General features: G+C 40.6%; 1 protein-coding gene across 2 annotated transcripts in view; it reads left to right on the plus strand.

Annotated features, from left to right (window-relative positions):
• Nucleotides 1-560: 560 nt before the first annotated feature.
• LOC125048059 (probable E3 ubiquitin-protein ligase HECTD2) overlaps nt 561-5,000 on the plus strand; it is a 68,088-nt gene continuing 63,648 nt past the window's right edge. The window contains exon 1 of one of the 2 annotated variants that reach the window (XM_047646690.1): nt 561-633. The gene's annotated coding sequence lies outside the window, so the exon portion shown is untranslated. The remainder of the gene's footprint in view (nt 634-5,000) is intronic. The other variant, XM_047646691.1, reaches the window with a different exon arrangement.

The following is a 5,000-nucleotide window of genomic DNA, read 5'->3' on the forward strand; positions in this document are numbered from 1 at the left end:
TCCCACCCCCCTGTCCTCCCTCCACCTCTCTCCCAGTTCACCCTTCCTGCCCTCCCCACTCCCTTCCCCCTCCCCTTCACCCCTCCCCCTCACCCACCCTCCTTTACCCTCCCTTCCCCTTCCCTACCCTTCCCCTATCTCCTTACCCTCCCCTCCCCTTCCCTTCCCCTCCCCTCCTCACTTCCCTCCCCTCCCCATCCCCTCCCTTCCTCACTCCCCTTCCCCTCCCCTCCCCTCCTCACTCTCCTCCCCTTCCCCTCCCCTCCTCACTTCCCTCCCCTCCCTATCCCCCCTTCCCTCGCCCTCCTCACTCCCCTCCCCCTCCCCTCCTCACTCTCCTCCCCTTCCCCTCCCCTCCTCACTCTCCTCCCCTTCCCCTCCCCTCCTCACTTCCCTCCCCTCCCCATCCCCTTCCCTCCTCACTCCCCTTCCCCCCCTCCCTTCCCCTCCACATCCCCTTTCCCCTCCCCCTCCCCTTCCCCTCCCCTCCTCCCTCCCCCACCTCCCCACCTTTTCGAGGCCCGGACCAAGGTTACTGTAGCATTCCGAGCTGGACCGCTGGGTAGTCAATACCTCCCTTCTGTCGCTCTTGCGTTCGCTCGCTCCACAAGACCCGAGTTTGTGAAGATTGTGGTGTGTGGTGATTTCGCTGTTGTTGTTGGCGGTGGTGGGGCTTTTTTGTCGATTTTGTAGTTATTTCTGTTATGGTTGGTGTCATTATTGTAGTGTTATTATTGTTATTATCATTATTATTGTTGATGTTGCTATTATTCCTGTTTCTGTGATAATGATGATGATATTAATAATAATGATAGTAAAGATAACGATGACGATGACATCATTATCATTATTATCGTTGTTATTATTATTGTTATTATCATTATTATTATTAGCAGTAGTACTATCATTATCATAATAATAGTAATAATTATCATTATCATTTTCACTATCATTATTTTGATTATTATTGTTATTGTTATTACTATTATTATTATTATTATTATTATTATTATTATTATCATTATTATTAATAATATTACTATTATTATTGTTATGATTATTATCATAATCATTATCATAATAATAATAATGATTACTATTATTGTAAAATAATAATAATGATAATGATAATAATAATAATAATAATGAAAATAATAATAATAATGACAATAATAATAATAGTAATAATAATAATGATAACAATAATGATAATAATAATAATGATAATAATAATAATAATAATAATAATAATAATAATGATAATAATAATAATAATAATAATAGTAATAATAGTAATAATAATAATAGTTAAATGAATGATAATAATAATGACAATAGTAACAATAATAAGGATGATAATGATAATAGTAATACTAATAATAATGATGATAATCATAATAGTGACGATAATTATCATTCTTATTATTAACATGATTATTATCATTATCATCATCATCACTATTATTATTTGTAGTAATATCACTATTATTATCAGTATTATTACTATTATTAGTGTTATTATTATCATTATTACTATTATTGTTTTATTATCAGTATTATTATTATTATTATCATTATTGGTTGTTGTTATCAATACCACTGTTATTATCCTTTTTTATAACTATTCTCATCATTATCATTATATTCATAATCATTATCATTTTGTCTGGTTGATGTTTGCTGTTGATTTTTTTTTGTTGTTATTGTATTTTGAAGATGGGGATTGGGAGAGGGAGGGGGAGGGGGGGTAAGATGTTATTATTAAACCATCTATTTATCTATTTATGTCTGTTATGCTTATCTGTTCATTTGTTTACGATGAACGGGGAGATTCGTGGTGGTGGTGGTGGTTTCCCTTACTTTGACTTAGTGAAATTATAAAGAAAATAATTGACCTGAACGTGGTCTACGAACGCAAAATGTTTGGCATAAAGAACGTGTTTTTGATTTCGTTTTTCTCCAAGTTGTCTATAGAAACCAGAAAACAAAGTGTCAAGAAGTCCAGAAAGATGGATGATGAACAAACACTACTCTTAAAAATAAAAACATATAGTGCTACGAAGATAAAGTGACATAAAAATAGAAGAAAATGTTTATTAAGATTCCGGCATCGCATCGAGACGGGAAGTTGAAATGTGGAGTGTAAACAGAGCAGGGTTTGTGTTGTGGATACCTGCAAAACATCGATCTCCTGGACCTGGCTTCTCCCCCTTCCCCCCTTTCCCCTCTCAGCCCCTTCCCCTTCTCCCCCCTCCTCCCTCTCGTTCACTCATATTCTCTCCCTCACGTTCCCTCCCTTTTCTCACACCTTATTCCTTCTCGTTCACTCATTTTTTTTACTTTATTTTCACGCTTCTTATCTTTCCTTACCCCGTCCACTCTCTCGTTCACTCATATTCTCTCCCTCCTCACGTTTCCTCCCTTTTCTCACACTTTCTTCCTCTCGTTCACTCATTTTCTCTCCCTCCCCACGTTTCTTCGTTTCTTCGTTACTCCCCGCACCGTTTCCCCTTTCCTATAACTTCTCCCCACGAGATATATTCCTCCTAACGCCTTTTCCCCTATACACCCGACTCACTGCCCATGTTCCTCTTCTCTATTCCTTCCCTCTTTCTTTCATATAACTTTAAACAAACTTCCTTTCCCTTAAACCTTATTCTCTACCTCCCCTCCCCTCCTATCCTCAACTATCCGGTTCCCTTTAGCCCTTAGCCAATTCCCCTCCATTCACCCTTACCTTGTTCCTCATCATTTACCCTTAGGCGGCTTCTCTCTCCCTCATCCTTACCCAGTGTTCCTCCCTTTAGCTTTTTCTTATTTCCCTATCTTTACCCTTGTCTGTTCCCCTCTCTTTACTCTTACCCCGGTCCTCTCCTCTTCTCCCTTACCCACTTCCCCTCCCATTTACCTTTACCTCTCATTTACCCGGTTCCATTCCCTCATCCTTACCCATTTCACCTCCCTTTACCTTTGCCTGTGTCCCTCCTCTTCTTCCTTACCCACTTACCCTCTCCTTTACCCTTACCTGTTCCCCTCCCTCGCACCCTAACTCCCCACCCCACTCACCCTTCCTCTCTCTCTTCGTCTCCCCAACCCCCTTCCACCCGCTTCCCCTCCCGCGCCGCCCCCCCTTTCCTGCCCTTCCTGCCCCCTCCCCCCCAACTCTCCCCCATCCCCCTCCTACTAAATATTGAAGTACAAGTCACTCCTGGCAACACAGCTCTCGTCCGGAATATGAAGACAGGTTTACCAAGGCCATTGTATGTGATAATGAGTGAATATAAGGTTTGGGGGAGAATATGAGTGTTTGTGAGTGAATATGAGTGTTTGGGGGAGAATGTGAGTGATTTGAGTGAATATGAGTGTTTGTTAGTAAACATAAGTGTTTGAATATGAGTGTTTGTGAGTGAATATGAGTGCTTGGGGGAGGATGTGAGTGTTTGGGGGAGAATATGAGTGTTTGTGAGTGGATGTGAGTGTTTGTGAGTGAACATAAGTGTTTGAATATGAGTGTTAGTGAGTGAATGTGAGAATTTGTAAGATAATGTGAGTGTTTGGGAGAGAATGTGAGTGTTTGTGAGTAAACATAAGTGTTTGAATATGAGTGTTAGTGAGTGAATATGAGTGTTTGGAAGAGAATATGAGTGTTTGTGAGTGAATATGAGAACTTGTGAATGTGAGTGTCTGTGAGAGTATGTGAGTGTTTGGGAGAGAATGTGAGTGTTTGTGAGTGAACATCAGTATTTGAATATGAGTGTTAGTGAGTGAATATGAGAATTTGTGAGAGAATGCGAGTGTTTGTGAGAGAATGTTAGTGAATGAATGTAAATGTTTGTGAGTCTTGAATAAGTGTGAAAGAATATGAGTGTCTGCGACTATATGAGTGAGTGAGTGTGGGTGTTTTTGAGCACTGACAAGCGAGTGTAAGAGTTTAAGTGTTTATAAATATTAATGAATATTTTAGGGTCTTCGTGAGTATTTATGAGTGTCTGCGTCTTGGTGAGTAAGTATGAGCGTGTGAGTGTATTTGAGAATCTTGATATGAGTCTTGGTGAGTAAATATAAGAGTCTGTGATTTTTAGTAAGTGCTTGTGAGTCATCATGAGTAAGTGAGTACATGTGAGTGTGATTGAGTACTAGTCAGTGTGTGTAAGTATCTATGAGTGTATAATACGTGAGGTATCTATGAGAATTAGTATTCATGAGTATGAGTACTTGTGAGCATACCTAAGGATGAGTATCAACAAGCTTGAATAAGTGAGTAATCTTAAATCTCATTCATCAGGTAAGTATAGACGAATATCCGTGAATACCCATGAATCTCCCGGATTTTTTTTTTTTTTTTTTTTTTGCATGAGAGTGAGTACGCATGAATAACCATGAGTATCCACAATTACCTATGACTGTTTGTATGAGTATTTAATAATGCGTGGGTGTCAACACGTGTGGCATATAGCAGAGAGAATCGATGTCTGTTGTTTATGTGACCCAAATCATCCGCCGAATAAATTTGAATATTCCGAACCAGCCATTAGCAATATATTCAAGGTGTGGTCATTGTTGTCATGTCCACAGAAGAAGGGCGCATGGCACTGTGCATGGCGGATAGTGTCATAAGTAATGTAAGTAGCTTATGGGCAATTTAAAGGAGGTTAGAAAGTACGTGTTTTGCGTGTATGTTTTGCCGTAAAGAGATAGAGGGATGTGAGATAAAGAGGGGGGGGGGGGGAGAGAAGGGAAAGGTGAGAGGAGAGAGTAATGGAAGGAGAGAGAATAAAAGGGAGAGAGGGGAAGGAAGGAGGGAGCGAGGGAGAGAGAGAGAGGGAGGGGGGGAAGGAGGGAAAGAGAGAGAGAGGTGTAGAGCGAGAGAGAGAGAGAGAGAGAGAGAGAGAGAGAGAGCGAAAGAGAACGAGAATGAGAGCGAGAGAGAGAGAGAGAGGGAGAGAGAGAGAGAGAGAGAGAGAGAGAGAGAGAGAGAGAGAGAGAGAGAGAGAGAGAGA

Source organism: Penaeus chinensis, chromosome 42 (genome assembly GCF_019202785.1).
Source record: "Penaeus chinensis breed Huanghai No. 1 chromosome 42, ASM1920278v2, whole genome shotgun sequence".
NCBI classification, from domain to species: Eukaryota; Metazoa; Arthropoda; class Malacostraca; order Decapoda; family Penaeidae; genus Penaeus; species Penaeus chinensis.